The 22,072-nt window shown below is 38.5% G+C and overlaps 1 protein-coding gene across 1 annotated transcript in view; it reads left to right on the top strand.

Moving 5' to 3' along the window:
• The first annotated feature begins 1,580 nt into the window (after window positions 1-1,580).
• LOC105558029 (UNC93-like protein) overlaps window positions 1,581-22,072 on the top strand; it is a 60,398-nt gene continuing 39,906 nt past the window's right edge. The window contains exon 1 of the mRNA XM_012005516.1: window positions 1,581-2,034. The gene's annotated coding sequence lies outside the window, so the exon portion shown is untranslated. The remainder of the gene's footprint in view (window positions 2,035-22,072) is intronic.

Below are 22,072 nucleotides of genomic sequence, written 5' to 3'. Positions count from 1 at the left end.
GGTTGATTTTGTGAAACAGTTGTGTTAAAAGACCTCAAAGTAATATTCAATCTTAAAGTAACATACATAAAGCGTCAAGTTATTACGTTAACATAAATATAACACGTAAAAGTGTTACGAAAATAATGACATGTACGTTTTATGTTAATTTTACATTGAAGTGAGAATCAAATCTTGGTAACACAAGAAAATTTTAACATTTGAACGCACGATTTTTTACTGTGTACATTTTCAAATATATTCCATTTGTTTGAACCGTATCACTGCGCACACAAGTTCGTCTCTCAGGCCCGGTTTTTCATTTTCTGATTAACTGTTAACCAGAGGTTAGTCGAGTCTTTTTCTATATTATTATCCAAGAAGAAAATAATCGACTAACTTCTGGTTAACATTTAACCAGCAAATGAAAAACCGGGTCCCAGGCGGTTTATCATTGCTGAAATGTCATCGTTATTTTCATCATTTCTATTTTATTATCCTTGTAGACACGCAACGTGCGATAATATTGTAGGTGTGCGATTTGCTAAAATTGGCTGAGCACTTTAATAACGCGGCTTGATTATTTTAATTATTTATCCTTGACATCCGAGCACTGTCTTTCGCCACGCCGCTTTGTCGAAAGTAATCTACGTGCCAAGGAAAAAGTTCTCCATCGCCGGAAAACACAGTGACCCAGTGACACGTGAAACGCAGTCATTTTACCAGTGTAAAACTTTCGTTTTTCTGTTCGTGAAAGTGTGACCTGTGTTGTTTAATTTTTCAGAATTAATAGGAGCTTTTCCCGTTTGTTTTAAATTCGCACGACAATAAACTTCACATTCAAGCGGGCAGATGCGATGTAATCAAGCATATATCCAATCACATATCTTCCGACTCATTATTTTCCGCTTGATGCTTCGTGTAATGACGTCTCCGAAGGCAACTATAAGCCATTTATGTGTTACATCAATCGTCTTATCCTGGACTGTTGTGGATTATTTTCGTGTTTAATATAATATGTACGTATCGCAATGACACATCGCGATCGCATATAAAAGTTAACGAACACACCCGTGCCCTTCGCTCACGAATATCGGAATTGAACTGAGGAAGATGACGGCTGTGAAACAGTTGAGGAGAATTAATAATTACCAAGTTACATAACATTGGAAATAATTCTTATGCAAATTTTATAAGTATACGAATAGATTGCGTTGTATACTGCCTTGGGTAATTTTACAAAATTGGAGAGCAGCAATGTTTGATAAAATTAAATGAAATATCGAGGAGAGGGCTCGAAAATGGACAAGTGGGTAAGGAATGGCGGGAGGATACGTCGCGTCGGGTACACGCGCGATTTTGGTCTCGTGCGTGTGCAAGAGATTTAATACGCACGTGCATGCGTGGGGCTACCTGCTGTACACTTGACGGCGACACGGCACGGCCAGTGACACAGAAGAGACACAGAGTGGAGACAGAAAGAAGAAAGAGAGAGAAAGAGAGGGGTTTTGAAGAGGTGGAAAGGAGGAGGAGGAGGAGAAGAAGAAAAGGGAGGTAGGGTAGGAGCGAACGAAGGTGCACCGTGTGCCGCGTGTACAGAGAGAAAACGACGGCCGCGACTCGCGCGTACGAACCCGCGGAGCCGAGAATCGGCGAACCGAGAACCGAACGGCGAACCGCTCACCGATTCCAAAGTCCGCCGACAGTCAGGCAGGTTCAGTTGTCTCCGAACCCCCGAACTGTTCGGACGCGCTTTTCAGAGGTAGTTTTTCGTCCCACGACGCGACCCGCGATCTCATCTTCGACACGCGTACACACCGCCGTTGAAGTGCCCCGAGAATTCGATTCGACCGAATTGGATCGATTCGCGCGAGACAATTCGCTCGTCCGACGTCGCGGGAACGGGGCTAGCCACGGCTGTCAACGTAGGGTTTCCTACACTCCGCTGCGTCGATAGAACAACCCCTCGCGAGAACCAACCACCTGTCTCGCTGCCCACCGAGACGAAGGGGAACGCGAGATCGCCGCTGATTCGAACGATCGATTTGCTAAGACGTGAGTATTGTGACGGAGGGTGGTTCACGGGGGTTGCTTCGCTCGCGTAGGGAACGGCTGTTCGCCAGCTGTCGTGAACCCTTCGCGTGCACCATCGGGCGCCACGTGTACAATCGGTACCAGTGTGTTTTAGCCGGACGAAAGATAAGATAATATTCTGTCTCGCGTTTAGAAAGTAAAGATGCCAAAGTGGGGCTCGAATCACCGGCGATGGGGAACGAGAATACGTACGAATAACGCGTACTCATTATTAGATATTTATGGCCGGCACGAATGTGCAAAATTGGGTTATTGAAACGTACGTTCCGCGCTGGAACCGAGCCACGCAACGCGACGATAACGTTATTTCATACGTTTGGGTCGGGCTGGAAAATTACGCTCCGATACTCTCGTAAGCTTCAACACAGAAAAGTACTTTCATATAAAATCACTTATCGCGTATTACATCGAGTAATACGCGATAAATGATTTTATGTGAAATTTTCCGGTTCGTTGATGTAACATAAATGCACGGGGGAAAAAATGTAACTAAAAACTACATGCGGTAACTAAATTTCAATTGTAAAATATAGACAGCAAATATTTAGTTGTGATAGCTAAATATTTTGCTACTGTGCCTTTTTTAGGTGCAATGGCAAACCGTTTGCAATATTTCTATCAAATCATGATTAGCTACGGTAGCGAAAATATTTTTGTCAGTGTGCGAATAGGTGATTTTGCACCGTAAGTAAATTTTTGTTCCGCAGTAACAATATGAATAGAAATAGAAAAAAAATGAAATTACGTAAGTGACGTAATCTCCAGGCAAATGATTTTTCATGGTATTTTATTTGTAAGTGACACTTATGCCAATTATTTAAAAGAAGAAATCCAAGAGATAACACGTCACTGTCGTATGATCATTTATTTTATATCTTCTTTCTTGCAATCGTGAAAGTAATATCTTTTGAAAAATGCCATACACTGTTGAGTTGAAAAGATCCGGTCGCTCCGCAGTAAGAAATTCGTACGTAGTTTTATATCGTGAACGGTTTATATGCACATCCGATCGCTACAAGCAGCCGCGATACTGGACGCGCTTCGTTTCAGTGATGTGGAGCTACGATTGCTCAAAGATATAGCACATACCCGAAGGAAACATAATAGCTATTACGCTTATTCTGCGCGATTGTTTCGGAGTAGACTTTCGATAACGAATAGATAAACCCTCTTCGTTTTACAGTATAGCATCGCGTTTATATCAAGTTGCATAATTTAGATCGCGTTATTTTTAACGCCACGATACAACGGTTACGTTTAGATTCTCATGGAAGAATTGTTGCATTGTGTAAACGTTTACACTGTGACACTTGGAATAATTAAAAATTAAGCCTTGAATATTAATTCTATAATTAAAACAAAGCTGTATAGATATATATTTTTAAGTAATGAATTACCCGCTGCGAGTCGTATTCAGCTAAATAAATCCCCGCAGGTTTGTAAAAAGGAGAAAAGATCATTTAAATTAAAAGAAAATATTTTATTAGCCGCCGCGAATTTTGATTTAATAAAGAAACATATATCTGAAAAGAGGACAACTAATGGTTCTGCGGTATAATATATATTCATAGATGTCCGTAAATGCTTTCACTTCGTGTAAATGTATCTGTAGAGAGTTGCACGTGACTTGTGGATGATCGCTCGGTTGCATATTCGATACATGACAGATAAAAAAATTTTACTCGCCACGTGTCATTATAAGATATCCAACGGAATATGCTGGATACCTGTTGAAGCCGATTATATACCTTGTTGCCTGATTGCGCTTAAAATCTATTATATCAATTACGTTTTCCATTGTAAAATTATGCTAGACATTCTAGACTGAAGATGACTTACGGAAAGTTAGTCGTTACCTAACTAATTTCACTTTGCGCACCGTGAGATCTCTGAACTTTGATTCACCGGCGATTTCATCGATATTTCATCCGGACGCGGCAAAAGCAAAGCTCTCGTGATCTTTTCTAAAGAAATATAAGATTTTAACGTGTGACACGTTGCACAGAAATATGAATAAAAATGTCAACGATGTTACGTTAGCAGGCGCAATAAATTTTACTTTGTTGCGCGCAATATTATGATGCTTTTCACGATGACAATTTCCGCTAAGCGAAAGTCCTTCTGGTAGGATTAAATTATGAAAATTCAGGACTTCTAATACGCAAAAATTCAAAACTCAACGTTGCAGAAGTGAAAGAATTATTTATAACATTAGAATTTTTCATTTACCCGCGAATTTTTTATTTATTCGCGATTCTCAAGAACTCAAGAAACAATATTAGATATAGGACTTAAAAATTAGGAATAGGACGTAATACTTTTCACACGGACAATTTCCATTGTAAATTGTCTTTATATCGATCTTGCAATAGAAAGACAAGATATACAGCATTCGTCTGCGTATTAATATCAATGGAAAGCCCAATTGCGCTAACACATTCTGTACAAATTACTTCTATTAATATCACACGACCAAGTATGGGTCTGTATAATATCGAGCGGCGGGGCTACCGGGTAATGACTAATTAAGCCCGCGATAAGAATAATGAAATATTTCAGAAGCCGCAAGGGAGACGTGCGCTATGATGCACGGTAATGTAACGAGGCAGAGTGGAGTTACGAGAGCATCTAATGATCGCTTAATACACAGCGATCTTTCACAATGTCAGAAGTCATATGTGTATAATCACACGCGCGCATGTATGTCGGTCTTCCTGTTTTTGAGCGCGCGTTCCTTAATCGCCCGAAATGTAAAGATTTTCAGCGTCCTCGATATGCAACATTCACAGACGGTGAATAATAATGATTTTATCTTCCTCTCTGTCGTATCGCGCATATTTTGAATAGTTTTCCCTTTATCTCTCCTTTCGTTCATACCCAAGTAGCACAATACAGGGTGATTCAGACCACCCGTACAGCCCCTTTATTTCGGAAATAGAACATTTTAGAGAAAAATGTTTCAGGCAAAAGTAATACGGTTTTAAAAGGGCTATATAATGAAAAAATAAATTTTCGAAAAAATAAATCTTTTGTGGTTATATGGAGGTCGCTGTCATTTTTTTAAATGGAACTCCCTATTGTTTATTATACTATCTTATTCTACTAATTAATATAAACAACTTTTGTCTGAAACATTTTTTGATTTGCCTAATACTTTTTGAGACATTCAAGACAAAATTTATAACTTTTTACATGTTTAGCTTATAATATCTCAATAACTGTTTGTCGGAGGGAAAAGTAGTACAGGACTTTTTTACTTGATTTAGTCTCAGGAATATGCTGTTGCAATGGTGTTTCAATTATTGAAAATTTTTGTGTATGTAAATTTTATGTGTTACAATACATAAACCATTGCAATAGCATATTAAAGCTGAGATTAAATCAAGTAAAAAAGTCCTGTACTACTTTTCCCTCCGACAAACAGTTATCGAAATATTATAAGCTAAACATGTAAAAAGTTATAATTTTTCTCTTGAATATCTCAAAAAGTAGTAGGCAAATAAAAAAATGTTTCAGACAAAAGTTGTTCATATTATTTAGTAGAATAAGATAGTATAATAAACAATAGGGAGTTCCATTTAAAAAAATGACAGCGACCTCCATATAACCATAAAAAATTTATTTTTTCGAAAATTTATTTTTTCATTATATAGCCCTTTTAAAACCGTATAACTTTTGCCTGAAACATTTTTCTCTAAAATGTTCTATTTCCGAAATAAAGGGGCTGTACGGGTGGTCTGAATCACCCTGTATATCGGTGCAATATTGGGAGATAATGTAAATCTAGTCTTCCCAATGTTGGCCCAATATTGGTTTAATGTTGTATCAATATTAGACCAATATTCTTGTTCTGATTCACCGAGAGTAAGCGCGAGAGCTCAAGTACGAGTAAGAAATCAAATGTATTTATTTCCTCACTCCTACACCTTACTTCAGACTTACTCCGTGCATTGTAGACGACGCATAAAGATATCGTCGTTAAGGAGTAGAGATAACATTATGTTTTCCGGTTTACTTGACATGCCGTGCAAGTTCGCCGATATACAAAACTACGCTCGTGCGCGTATGATTAAAACAATCGGATGTCGAAAATTCATTCTTTACACTCGAAAAAAAGTAACGCAAATTACTTCAATGCACCGTAGATGATCTTGATAGAGTATATGGCACAAAATTTCTCAGATTAAAGAACGGATAACGAGAGCTTTTGTGAGCTGTTTCCATCAATGTGCGACAGCAGTTAATCATTTTTATTAAGTACTTACACAGTTTTATTAACATACAATGTGACGAGCATTTGAGGACGCTGGCAATTCATTTTACGGACAGGTGATGACGTCGATTCGTTATTTTTGATGCACTCACGCCTGACAAAGATCTTCTGATCATTGTTGCACAAGTGCGATAATGAATATGGAAGCGCATTTTTTTATGTTATCAATTTTTCTGCAAGCAACGCAAGTCCGAGCCACTTGCAAAAATTACTTTTTAATTAAACTAAAGAGAATTATATAAATAGAAAAAAATATAAATAAAAGTACTTTCCAATTAAATTTCCACGGTATATTCTAATTGAAATTAAAGTCAACCGGAATTGCAGGATTAAACCCAGATTTGCGGAAAATTCTTTCACGCATATGTCACATCGTTATATGACTCGTAAGAAGGAAATAACGTTAGTCTCTATTTGTCAATACGTCTCGATAATCGACGCTTGATATTTTGAGCACACACGCTTTAAGCAAATAGTAGGCGTCACACAAATCTCGCGTAACGGTTATTACGTTTACAGTTAGTTTTACACATTTCTCGCAGAAGTGTTAATAATGACAGTTATCCCGCTCCGGGTACGATCGAGCGTAAAGATTGGCCATTGCGCGTGGCCGGTGCATAATGAATCGTAGACTTGTGCACCGATCATCTTCGTGTGTGATCTATTATTCTCTGCGTGAAGACTACACGTCGATACGGGCACACCTTACCAGGTGATTCGTTGTGAAACGGATTGTAACACGCACGAGCCGATCGTTTCGCGAACTTTCTAAACCATAACGAATATAGTATCCGGCCACGTGCGTGCATTTGTCTCGCGCGTCTCAGTCAGCACACGGCGGATAGATGCAGGTGCAATAAAGTCTCGGAGTGGGCGACACGTACGAGCGTATTGGCGTCGATACCGCGCGATACATCGATAGGATTATCGAGAGCGCGTTCGTATAAAATCTCGTACTACCAATTAACCCGCGGTTCTTAATTGTTTCGTGTGACACAAGTCCCGAGCGATTGTTCACGCTAGGTTTCGCCCTCTCGCTAGATTTCTGTCAGAAATTATTCCAGGACGGCTCTACTCTATTCTCGGCATATCAGTCTCATCGTATTTCAGTCCAAGGGAGAAAGGGCGTGCTCTAATCTCGTTATACGTAGGACGAGATGCATATAAATACCATTGCTATATTTAATTTGCGATCGCGCGCACAGATACGGCGGAATTAAATTGCGTCGGGACGAAAACGCGAGTATGAAAATTAATTCCGTAGAAAAACGAATCGGATCTATCGCGTGTCCCGCGCGTGTTCTACATCGCGTTCGGAGTCGTGCGTTGGGCATTAGCATGATGCGAGTATAATTACAACCCGCATAGAGTTGAAAATCGTCCGTAGCTGCAATCATACTTCCCGCGTATTATTTCGCGACCCGCTGCTGTTTAGTAGCACTTGATGATACGGCGATATTGCGTGTAAAAGCGATGCAGAGCATCTTCGCCAGGCTAAGTAGAGATTAGTCTGATCGAATTAGTATTTTCGCCTGTCACGGTCCTTCGTGTATCGAAATCACCGAGGTATGTCGAGCGAACGTCGGTATGTCGAGTAACCGTCGAGAAAGATAAATCCAATGGAGCGTCGTTTGTAATCAACATTAGCCTAATTTAGCAGGTGGAACAATGCGCTGACGCCGACCAACGGTGCAGTGTGCCGACGCAGCTGATTTTGAGTCTTACATGTGTATAAATAACACGAAACCCTTCCGCGACCGGACGTGATATACAAACGAGTATTCAGTAACACGTATTATATCACGAATATTGTTAGGTAGCGCGTGTCTGCTGTGAACTAAACGGCATAATAGCAAAAGTAAGAATAAATACACACGTCTACTCCAAATCAATCGGATAAATTAATTATAATTAGTTCTCTCGATAATTATCCTTGTGTGAAAATTTCTCGCGAGAGGAGGAGTCTTTACGTTTCTACATTTATTCTCATTCACATTTGTGACTAAACAATCGCTGGATGACTAAAATGTTTCACGCATATGTGACAGAAATCGCATTACTTATTTGAAACAGTATTATTTGTTGGACGCCGTTTGCCTCTGGTTAAGTTCACGAAGTGTGTGACATTTATCGGAACGTACTTTGCGTGACATGTAAAGATCCCGTCGATTTACGAACAAGGTTGGAAAAAGTGCGCGCCGTAATTAATATTGACAAATATCAACCTCGGAAGATCCGCGATGCGGCCGCGTGCAATTTGCATGCGCGAATGGCGCGCGCTTCTCACGCATGCATGCCGAACGAGAGATGCGTAGCCGGGTGGCATCTTTTCTTTTCGCAAGGATCTTCCATGTCGCTTCTGTGTACACAATGGATCGATGTCATCTCTGACCCTGTGACGGGAGAAAGATACACTCACGTCGTAAAAATTCTTCGCATCGGAGGTCAGTTGAAAGTGCAAGGAGTTTCCTTTTGTTCCCTACTTTCTGATAGAAGGATTCATAGTATCAGAAAGGAATTAACGCGATCACGATCCAATTAAAGGAATATTGTTCGATAATGCGTAACATTAAAGAGATCGAATTTTATTAAGTGATGTCGGTGAACATGATTACGCTCGTAAATGAGTCACCTTTCATCGCATTCATTAAAAGGAACATCTATTTTTTTATATATTAAAGAACGATAACGATCGTTCTTTCCCATACAACACAAAAGCTTGCAACAACATTGCCGCAAGATTGCAACATTGCATCTTGCAGTGTAATGGTACCAGAGTTGTAAACCGAACCGAACCATTGAAGTGTATCCGCTCCGAGAGAACGGATCAAAATTTCATTTATAAAATCGTTCCGATCCGGAGCGAACCATTTTTGATTATGATTTCAAACGCTCCGGTTTCGAACCGGAGCATGAAAAACCGGTTTTGGAGCGGTTTCTTTATCTAAAAAGGATTTAATTTATTTAAAAAGATTTACCACGTTTGAATCTTTGCTACATAGCTGGAAAGGTGGTAAATGTGCAAATTTCACCAGTTCGGTTCGATTTGCATTCCAAGTTCTAAATAATTTACTTTATTCATTCGGTTTTCGGGGCGGTTTTTAAACTCGAATCGGTTCAAAACCGCTCCAAAGAACGTATTTATGCTCCGGTTTACAATCTTATTCGCTCCGGTTCGGTTTACATCCCAAGTTCCAAATAATTTACTCCGTAAATTCATCCGGTTTTCGGAGCGGTTTTTAAATTCGAACCGGTTCAAAACCGCTCCAAAGAACATATTTTTGCTCCGGTTTACAACCCTGAATGGTACATAGATATTGCAGAGACATTATTTTACAATATTACTTTAGTAATATTGTAGCAATATTATTTTAAAATATTGATACAATTATGTTTGTAATATGTATATTGTTTCCTCATATCACTTTTATAGTTTACTAGAAATGACAAAACGCGCGTTTCGCGCGCGCAGTTTGTAGTTCAGCATTGTATATTTTTAAGAATTTGTATACATGCAAAGAGAAGTAATTGTATGCGCAACGTCAATTTAAAATAAAAAGTAATTTTTCACTCACTGATACGACTCGCAACAGCACAGTTGTGCATCGTCAACTAGGTATATATGTTAAACTGTAACAATACAAATATGCATATGATTATAGACTAATCATGTAAAATTGAAATTATTGTATCAAATATACTTTATATTTTATACTTAAAAAAATAGGTATTTATTAAAATAATTATATAAAATGCTGAAAGTTTTCCTTTTAAATATAAACTGACAAAATTTTATACGTATGGTTTTGTCTCTAACACTTATTCGAATTCTCGTTCGAATCATTTGGCTAAATAAAAAAAACACAGAACAGATGCTTTATTTTGCACAAGTAGCAAATAAATAAAAATGTAAGATACTTACCTTACGATTTCTCCGCCGTTGCCCGATGCCTCCCAGGCCTCCTCCACCTCTCAGATTTCCTTGTGTCACTCACACAACACTCACTCGCAAAAATCATCGATCGCGCGAAATTTCGGGCACTCCCGTACGCGATGTGAAATACCGCGAAACGCACGAAATATTATTAACAAATATCGCGTGACTTTCTGTCATACAAATTACTCAAACTAATGACTTGCATTTTCAATTCAGAGGAATAGAATAATGGATAAAACACTTTTGAATTGGCGATATAAAATACAACGCGAGCAACAGAAGCATAATCTGCGATAAAGAGCGAATTACAGCGCGAACGCCGAAGTCATACAAATTTCTCTCTTTTCCCGAAAATGGAACAGATTACACGAAATCGATAGATAATTAAAAGCGCGATGCGTAAACGAGATGTAACTGCGACAAAGTATCACGGTTTACATTCATATTTTAGATGAGTTAGTCTCGTGAAATATCTACGTGTACGTTGATAAAGAGCCGTCGCCTCGACATGCAATTCGTTTCTTATTACAAGTTGGAGAAACTTAATAATTAATCGAGGAACGTTACTTGTTACTGATAAAGGTGTGCAAATCAATAGTGTTTTATCCCAGCATTCATCGCGATCGAGTCTTGGAAACCGATAACGCAAAAGTAATAACACGCACGGAGCGACTCTCGCCACTGCCTGCCGGCTCGACGTTCGGCGAGCGAGTGAGAACGCGGCGACCTTCGGGTAAACTTTGGCCCGCGTAACGTCGTACGATACCGCGCCGAGTGAAAAACAACAAAAAAAAAAAACGTTGGGAATTCGTTGTCCCGCCTACGAAATGGAAAATTCCGTACTTAATATTTTACATTACTTTGTTCCGTGACTGTTACTACGTTTTGTGTATCATTCTGCGGACTTATTGGTACCGATTAAATAAACGATTAATTCTGTTCAATCGAGAAAATGTATCGAAACAAAAATCATTGTTACTTAAATTCTAACTACTAAGATTAGAGATTTTACCTCAATAGTTGGTGTATACAAATGTATATTTCTAAATTGCAAACTTCTAAAGTGCACTTTTCGAGCAGCTGGATACTCCGAAGAGTGTACAGTTCATTGTATCCTAACAAAAGATCTAAAATTGAACAAGCGCCGCGGTCATGGTCATACATATAAAAAGGTAGGCCCAGTGATTTCTACCAAGATATTCAGAGACTCCCTGATGTTGGCAACAAGTCATTACACAGGATGATAACTGCATACAATCATGTTACAATTTCATCTCTTTATTTCTATTAATAAATTTTTTGCAAAGAAAAATTAATTCACATGTCTCACTGGGACAATTTAATACATACGTAGTACCCGTAAATATAATGATAGCTTAAAGTGCCGGAGAAAAATTACAGAGTCGATAGGAAACCCCTGCCGGATACTTCTAATCACTTTACGAACATAACAGCGCATTTATTGTCATCAGGAATCATTAGTAAACTGTCTCATCGAGTGGGATATTATATAATGCTATATCGCGGCGCTTAAATTGCCGTGCGTGAAAAGCGAAGATGATGCATATCCTGTTAATTTCCTCGGTCTGTTGGTGGAAATCTAAAAAACGTTAGGACAAAAAGTGGATTTGATTTCAATAAAGTTATGATGTGATAATATTACAAATTATTTTCGCAGACAACATAACGACATAATTTTTCTGGCATCCCTGGTAATCATGCAACTTGACAAGTATAAATTTTAACTTATTAAAATTTAAGTTTCCGCCTAATAATTCCTTCACTACGCAAATATTAATTATTAACATTGATATTTTAAGTATTAAATTACGCAAGATTATAAATAGCAGAATTTTTCACAAAATTAAATCCACAAGATATTGTAATGGAGATTCTTGTCATTATTGCCCAAGTTATGAAAGACACGATTTGCATCACGATGGGAATGTTTTATTGTTTTTATCGCACATGGAATGTAAAACTGGATCGTACTGGATCATATGGACGCGTGCGCGCGATTCGGAAGGCTGTTGCAAAAAGATATACGTAACGACGAATCGGCCCGGAGGACTGGCACGTGGTGCCCGTAAAGATTTGTTTGCAATAATGACCAACCAAGGTCGAAAATTTTTTAAAACCTCCGTTTCAACGGATTGACGCCAAGCTCTTCCCTTTCGCTTCACCCGGAAACACGCGCACGGTCATAATTGAGCAATCGTCGAATGTGTAGACACCTCCGGGATGATTGAACGGGGAAACGTTGTCTAGGCAATTTAACGCCTCGGGACAGATCGCACACGTCCTGTGCAAATAGCCGCGTTCTAAAAGGTAGATTCTCTCGCGCGCTCGCTCGCTCGCGTGTTGTGGCCTCGATTTGCCGCCACGGCCTTCCCAGATTGTCCGAGACGTTCGTAGACTCCCAACGAAAAGACGCGAAAGTGTCGTACCATTTAACGAATTGTACTCTTGTATAGGAATTTGAGCGCGATATTATTTTCCGATTTCTCGGAAATCGAGCACATATTTTTCATATATTTACGTATGGCTACTAATTATTTAATTGTACGTAATATTAAGCAAATTTAACTTTATCATAATTATTATTACTACAATTAAAATATATGATAACAATATATTATTGTTGTTTTATTATTAATTTATATGTACAAATAATCTTAATTTGTAGTGAGAAATATAATTTGTGCTTCTGTCTAGAATATACACTTTTAATTTCTTAACAAACTGAGACAAACGAAATTATTAGCGAGCAAATGAAATAATCTCTTACAAAAATGTAGGAACGCTATCTTTCATCATGCGATAATGCACAGGAAATATATCGAAAACACGTAGTTGTTTTATGTTCGTACAATATCTATAACTACAAGAGTTACATCTTCACGCAGGATCCAAATGTACCCTGGCAGTAGTACAGATACGATATGAGTGAGCCTCAGAATCCGATAGTAAGGGGAAGGGAGAAAGGCGGAGGAAACGGAAAGAGATTTGAATGCCGGTCAAGCCGCTTTGTCGGTACCTTGACCTTATCTTGACCACGGACTACAGTCCGGCTTGCTCTAAATCCATTTGTATGGGTGATTTTTACAGTCATTTTTTGAGACATCAATAATCCCATTGCTATGAATATTTTATGGATGTATGATACATTAAATAGACAATTTTTCAAACGGATACGAAGGGCTTTCCTTCGATTACTAGAATTGCTAGAATGTTTTACAGATAACATTATTATAAGCTGTCTGCACGCTCGCACACGCACACACACACACGCGCGCGCGGAATCTGAATTAAGTTAAATCGTCCGATTAGTAATTTTTCGATATAATGCAAAATTCATGGAGCATAAATTCGAAAGTTCTTCTCCGTTCTAGATGATAGAGCAACTAACGCGCCGGTCATTGCCTTCGTTTGGAGAGTTTCATCGGCAGATTCCATGATACTAAGAAATACGATCTTCTTGGTTGGGGATAGCTCGATCAGTTTAATTGAATATCAGTAGAATTAAATTATTAGAGTACTAAATTTCCTCTATGATATCGTCATATATCAATTTAATCAGTCCGAAATTAATCCCGAAAATTAATTTTGAAATTAACTTTCATTTAATTTTTATATGTATACACGTAGTGCATCTAGTGGCTCTACATACAAAATTGACACGTACAAATTTTTCTTTCACTATGTTCTTTTATGTACGGTATAACAGCGTACATTATACCGACGGTCGAAAGAAATGTTTATGCCGATATCATTCTGACATATTGACTTCGAATGCCTTGTATGCTCACGGATAATAAACTACCGCGCTTAATACCAAGTTCACGATTCTCGAATGCCGCACGTAGCCGTTAATAATCCACTGATAACCACGCTGAGTCAGCGGTGTATGCATTACGCAGCCTCGCCACTGGTTGTACGAAAGAGTTTGGCTGTGAGACGATGTCAAAACGTTTCCCTTTGTTTATTCAAGAGCGACGAAACGTTCTAGTTATTTTTTTTATGTTTCTAGTAAAGAGAGGAATTGTAGAAAATAACGTATGAAAATGATGAAATAGTAGGATACTAATGATATGTCACACATGCAAATGATAATAGATGTATGTCTCAACACCCTTGTTCCATAGCTTCGCCACTCAGACGAGCATTATATCAATTTTTCTATCAATACATCATTGACATTGTATTTTCGGTGACGTACGTCGATGACAGTTTGGCGAAACCGGACGAACGCGATCGTGCGCTGCGTTCTACCGTTGCATAATCGAGGTCGGCTTAATGAGTAATCTTCGACACTTCCAAATCGTCCGACGACCATTAAAGCGGCACGTTCGTTTATGGTAGCGGAATTTTTTATTTATCTGCTTTCGTTTATCTTATCTTAAAGATTTCCCATTGTTGATTCATCGCGCGTAACGTCTCACCGTCACATCATTTCTCTTCCCATTTGCATTCCGCAGTACCTCGTTACATTCTATCGGGTACTTAATATTCTTCTCCCTGTTTTTCACGATTTTAGAATACGCGAATGGTGGAAAAGCCAGCGATGGGTGTTCGAGAATAGTCGTTTGAAATAGACGTGGAGGCATCGAGGAGTGGTCGATTACTCGTTGTAAGCGCCGTTTAATTGTGATGCACGTCGTGACACGTGTCACGGCATGGCACGGCCGGTCACGCATTCACGTTGATTACATCGACGACATGCGAATCTACAAGCACCCTCGTACGTGCCATCTGAGCACCGTTAATAATTGCGAAGACGAGCGCAAGGGTTAACTGTATCGAGTAAGAGATTCCTCCTCGCAAATTAATTACGTCAACAAGTTGGTTCAACGATGGAAAATACTTTCGTCTGGAAAATATATTTTTTCAACTATTTTATTAAATATATTTGAATATCGAGGCTTTTTCTAATATTTTCTTGTACATCAAAGTTTTTAGACAGTTATTTCCGCCTGCGATTAGTCATTTTAGTGATTAGTTTGGATGAAGAACAATGAGGATTACTACGGGCGATTATTAATTGCGTACGATCATCGAACGGACAATTCGCTTCTACTACCATGACTTGAAAAGCGCATATGTGTAAATTACCGGATTTGAAAAGACGCAGACGCGATAATTCGCGGTGCCGCTTTACGCCAGGTACGCAGGATCGATATGACATTCAATTCCGCAAATGTCAATGGTAATTGGAGAGCATATTATCGATCATTGTAATCATTATTCTCTATTTTCCGTGTGACGAGAGTTTGTGGGATCTTCGGTGTGACTGTATACAGAAAAAAAGAATATTCTTCTTTCGAAAATATGTTTATTATAGTTTGAACGTGAAAATCTTGAAATGAGATTATATTGCGTTAAAGTAAGAAAAACTTGCCTGAATGAAGCAATTTTATATAATTCAATCAAGAAAAATGTTTGCTTGTTATTTAATAATAATTTTCTTGAATGAAAAGGTAACAGTATTGGATGGAAAACAACATATTTTCAAATCGAAGATTACAATGATTTTATTGTCAAAATTATTATTCTTGAAGTGGCAATTGTAGTATTTAAATAAGACTGTAATATTGTTGGAATGTAAGATTATTAAATGTTTTTAAGAAGATTATACATTGTTGGGTATATACAAAACAATAAACACGTAAATTTGAGTATATAAGAGTTGATCTGACACTTTTTTTCTGTGTAGAGACAATAGATGCAGAACCGAACATTTTTCCGAGTGCACGCTCTGACACTTGTGTTACCATCCTTTTCCATGAAAAGACTCGTCTAACATACACGATCGCGCATGTATGTCTCGCGAAGAATCGTGCATGTGCCATAATGTCGGAGATACACCGACGCACTCGTATTTACTTTTGCCACACGAAATAATAGCTTCACTTATACGACGGGAGTTACGTAAACGAGAAAATGGAACACTGACGACGGTAAGATTAGTTACACTCTACAGAGCTCTCCGGATAGAGAAGAAAATGGTACTATTATACATCAGTTGGCTGATTAAACTACGTGCACGTCATTACAGAAAGCGCAAAAGAGAAACACATTTCTTTTTTGCAAGTTTCGTTATTTTTGTACCTGTGTATATAGTGACAACGAAAAATAAAAGGATAGACTTTAGCTTGTAATTCTAAAGCTGATTTAATATTGTAATAAAATTTAAATGGGTATATTTTCTCTGCTGCGATGGAATAAATTTAAATCGTTTAAATAAAAAAGTAAAGGGGGGGGGGGAAGAGAGGAATTTTGGAAATGTATCCTTAAAGATTATTCGTGAGTGTATTCAAGTTTTTCTAGTTCATATGTAAATTCAACCTCATGTACTGTTATACAACTCGCGCGAAGTCATCAATCCTGCCAGATAAAAATGTCGAACGGAGAGAGGAAGAGGCGGAAAGCGATACGTGGGTCAATTTGAATCGACCGAACGTATCATTAAAATCTTTAAGCTTCGACAGAATTGCCGGCGATGGCAAAAGCTGGCGCAAAACGGCAACACTGAGGTTATTCGCAAGGACGCCCACATGTGTAACTCTCGCGCTCGGCTTTAACTAAACCCAATCGGCACGTCTGCTCGCGCGATTCGAAAGTGCAAAGCGAATGGAATTTTTTTCCATCCCATTCCTCGCGACGATTCCCGCCTGCGTTCGATTTCACCGCGCGAGAAAAAAATCCCGTCCGTTTGTGTTCCCAATCGCCTCGGAGAAGAAGCGCGTCGTTTCGCTAGGCGACCGTGTAATGACGTCTTCGGGTCTGAAAAACCGCTACCAGACCGTTTAACATAAGAGATTAGTATAGAGCGACATTAACAAAGAAATTCCGTCGTTTTGCAATTTTTGAAAATTAGTCGTAGCAATTTCCTTCCTCTTTGTATCGAAAGGTCATCTTACAACATTTATTAACCGCGAAACATATTCGCTTTTTACATTTACTGTTAACGTTTATTTATCTACGCTGAATTTATTTCATCTTTAACCGCTTAATATTCCTTGTAGGGGTTTTAAACGTTTTCTTCAATTAACTTGTTACAAATGAAAAATCTTTCACCATTTAATATTATTAAATGCTAGGACTTAAAAAATTAGATTTAACGCGAGATGATTTATCGCGTATTATTTTGCCATTTGTACCTCACGAAAGCTCTAGGTTCTTTTTACGCATGGTTTTCTTTACGATACTCGAGGTGAGGAGATCAAAAGCGATATGGCTTGTCCTTGCGGCGAATATTTACAAGTTACTTGCACACGCGTTCTCGACCATTGTGCGCTCGCATAATACGCGACCATTGTCGAAGATATCCCGCTAGGTAATTACGGCAAATCTTGATTTGCGAACGATACGCTTAACGACAAGGTAAGAATAATTAAAAGTCCATCTCACTCGAATAAAACAGTCGCTTTTGTCAGCCAGTATCGCGCTTTTTTTCAATTTAAATCTAAATTTTTTTATTTCCGACATCATGTACCTACATGTAACTGGAAAGCTTCCGAGGGTACCAGTGAGAGAATATTGACCTGGCAGCTCTTACGGTGTTTCATGGATGATGTAAATTCAGTAAAAATGACGGGTGACGTCGGAGAAAACGGGACAAACGGGCCGGCTCGGTTACTAAATGCCTTGTCTCATGAACTCGCGTCTGTGGCAATCACGGTTTTCGTCATTGACGGATAGTAACTGCATAATTCCGCGCTGTGCACGCGGAAAAAATCTAGACACCGTCCGTGTCTTCTGTTTTCACGGGGAAACATGTCAAGGTAATTATACGTTTCGTCACATTGCCGTCCTACGAGCGCGCGACATCGTCTTGAAATTGAATAATCGCCGCAGTCGCCCATTTATATCTCCGCAAGATACGCATCTTTTTCTACCTGATCCGGAGGAGACTTCCAGAGCCTGCGGAATAGGCTCTGTTGTCGTAACATTCTGTATGCGCCTCCTCTAGGAGGGATACATTAGATTTACCATATTTATTCGTCGTCTCTAAAGCCCGCGGTTTCACCAACGTCGATTAACTTTAAGCTTAGTTTAATTCGTTCTTTCTTTCCTTCCAACTGTCACTTTAGAAAGAGAACAAACATAAATTAAACTAAGATTACAGTTAAGCGACGTTTGAAACCGGGCCTGATTTGCAGGAGTCCTCACATATACTATGCGCTTCTTTCTAACGTCGCAGAATCCCACGACGGTCCACTTGTTCGACGTGATTTATGCGATTGTACCGATATATGGGCCTTCGAGCGGGATACCTTCAGTCATCGACACCAAACGTATATTACGGATCTAACCGATCAAAACCGGCTTTCACCGGCGAATCGCCTTAATTCCACCGGTTTCTGGTGCTGGTCAGCCAAGATTTGTTGAGATTTAATGGATTGCAGGATAACTCGTTGACTTGATCTCTCTTTGCATTTTCTAATTGTACATCGCGGCGGGGTCAACGGTCCGAAATTTTGCCCTTCTGGAAAACGTCGCAGAGAAAATGACGCGCGGAGCTACGTTCTTAGGTGAAAAATATCTCCTCCGATAAGTTTCTGTGATTTGTGTCGAATTGTGACTGTCAGAGCTGATTCATAGATTTAGGAGATATCAGATAACACACCTAAACAAAATATTTTTACCCATATATCTATATCATAACGATAAGGCTGATTTAAGATATTATATATTTGAAATATTAATTAATAAATTTTTATATTAAAAAAATATATCTCTATAATAATATCAAGAAAAAGTATGTCTAATACACATATTATAATATTATATTGAGTATTGTTAAATATTATTAAATGTACAACACATTAATATGTTATCTCATGTTTATGATAAAAAAATTTTCAATTCTAGACAATATTTGTAAAAAAACATAGCGGCTTTAAATGACTGCATTCTCGGAAAAGACGTAACGCGAGAGAAACATTACTTCTCATTTAGTCTATTTTGCCATTTACTTTGACAATTATTTTATCTGCCGTAATAATCATTAGTCTTTACTTTATTTGCCGCCGTACGAAAATACCTACGCGTGCAACGATGTCTCGTAACAGGTGCTTGGAAAAACGTCACGTTGATTATTTTGACGTATTTTTATAACGAAGCGTGCCTATCTCCGCGCCGCATAATTTTCGCTGCTAGTGACGCAACAGAATAGGCACGCGATTCGCCACGTTTGCGGTTTAAATAAATCTATCTGCGTGCACAACGCAATTTTAATAAAACTATCTGGCGCACGATCGAAAATACCTTGCGTCGATACAGGGATAAATTGTTACCGTTTTGCAAAAACGTTTTGATCATTTAAGAAACATAAGCAACGATAATTGCGGAATATCTGTTTTCGCCATACAATTGTAATAATCGCGTGGACATTTCAATTATTTGCACAACGTACGCAAGTTTTCCTTCCGAGCAAATTGATTAGCATCGGCGTCGCTTTAGATAAGTCCGACTTGCTTTTTGTTCGTGAAAAAGTCGACGGTAAGATTATCACGGGCGCAAGTAGCAATCGCTTTTTATCGCGCGAGAGATACGGCGATTGTTCAAAGAATCGCACTCAATAAAGAACCGCCGAGCACGTACAAGTGAAGTATAATCGACTGCGTTCTGCACTTGCTTCGATGCATTCTTCCGACATCGATGCATAATATTTTTTGTTTCGTCATAATATCCAATTATTTGATCTCTGATCTTCAATTATTAGTTGTACCCGTAAATAAAAATAAAATATGTAAATTGCATCGTAAAAACATTACATGTAAAATTACAATTATTATAGCGGTTAATATTGGGACCATTTATTGAAGGTGTACATTTACATATGTCAATAAATGTACATATTGTAGGTAAAACTATATTACCTCATGTAATAAGCAAACTGCTTGCTTTTAATTGTGTAAATTTTTTAAATTTTTTATCAGTTTAAACAAGCATTTACACAACGTAGAGTAAAAAAACTTTGTAAAAGTACATAAATTTCTATTTATATTTCCGTTATTAATAGTGTAATCGCTGCACTTATTGCGTATGTAATTTTACATACTTTTTGACAGCGTGTGAGAGTGGGATTTTGGTTATATTATTTGTAAATTGTATTATTTTTGTGGTAATATTGTATTTAAATAATTAAGATTCGTTTATAGTCATGGTGCATTTATGTAATTATACATGACTATACAGGGTGAGTCTTTCCATATCCGACAAAATTTTTGAGAAGGTAGAACGGATCGAGATCAACGGAAAAGTCCTGTACCATTTTGCAATTTTCGTAATAGTTAACGAGTAATTAATTATTAAAAGTCGTTGTCTTAGGCTGGCCTACCGCCCAATTCGAGCGCGTGGCGAGATGTGCGCATAGCAATATCGATCGCCGGGCGGCCACATCTTGCCACGCGCTCGAATTGGGCGGTAGGCCGGCCTAAGACAACGATTTTTAATAATTAATTACTCGTTAACTATTACGAAAATTGTAAAATGGCACAGAACTTTTTCGTTCATCTCGATCCGTTCTACCTTCTCAAAAATTTTGTCGGATATGGAAAGACTCACCCTGTATATTTATAAAAATTATATAAGCATTAAGCCGTAAGAGTCACGAGATCGCGAAAACAGTATATGTTTACATTATATTCGCTCCGCTCATCTCTTGTTTTATTTTATCTTATTTTTTACTATGTAGTTTAAAATAAGCGTAGATCCTCAAGATATTGCTTGCTGCAGCGAAATACTTATTTATCTCGCGGATCGCGTGCATAAAAAAAATATGTATACATGCGTGTCTGTTCATTGCATCCACACTAAACATACGCAATACAAAATCAATCTTTAGTTATAATAATTTAACTATTACTTTCGTTCCCGGTCTGTTTGAGGTTTACCTTCGGAAGGGATAACAATTAATACAAAGCTCGTATTAAACAAATTGCATTATAGGAAACGACAAGTACGACAAAGAGAGCTATCGACAACAGTTCATTTTGCTCTGTCTGTCCTGAAAAACGGCGCAACGCGTGCATAATTACAGGCTCTTTCCCGATCACAGCGAAAGATCGTCCGTCACTTGCGACAGTCACTCGTAATTAACATACACACCTGGCGGCTGATTAATATTTTCGTACTCAGTCGCGCAGATATATTACACATAACGAGGCGCCCGTGCCGTAGACTCGCTTTAAGGATTACGCAGCCTTGCCGTTCTCTCTCTCGAAAGGTTGCAGTTTGTCACGCCGTGTTCACCGCGCTCGCGGGCTGTTGTTTATACAGGGTGTAATCTAATTTGCGTCCGCTATTTGTACAGTGATACTTTTCATGTAAAACCGAGTCGAAAAGTGCCGAGCCATTTTTTCGCATCATGCTTCGTAAAGTAGTTATTAAAAGTTATTATTAAAAGTTATGGTAATTATGGAGAATAGGAACTTTTCCGAATTTTGATATTTTCTTGCGGTTTTCTTGGTAAAAACCTTTGTTGTGACTCTGACAGTGATAATCAATCGGGGGAGCCCGAAAAATATGCACCCCGAGTGACCTTCAGAAGGTTAACCCGGGTTAACTGTTCTGTAAAGCAGATAATTTTCCATCATTTGTAAGTCCATACGCACACAAGAATATTGTGCTTTACAGAAATACGCAAACCCGATACAAAATGTGTCCGATCGGGCCTGTGTCCGATCGAGTCCGTGTCCTATCGGGCCTGTGTCCGATGCCATGACGTACGACAGATGGCTATAATAAAACCTTCTGAAGGTTACTCGGGGTGCATATTTTTC

The sequence above is a fragment of the Vollenhovia emeryi genome, unplaced genomic scaffold (genome assembly GCF_000949405.1).
Source record: "Vollenhovia emeryi isolate VEMERY1.0 unplaced genomic scaffold, V.emery_V1.0 DF939389.1, whole genome shotgun sequence".
Classification (NCBI taxonomy): Eukaryota; Metazoa; Arthropoda; class Insecta; order Hymenoptera; family Formicidae; genus Vollenhovia; species Vollenhovia emeryi.
The sequence above is the reverse complement of the archived record's forward strand: the minus strand, read 5'-3'. Positions and strand labels throughout refer to the sequence as shown.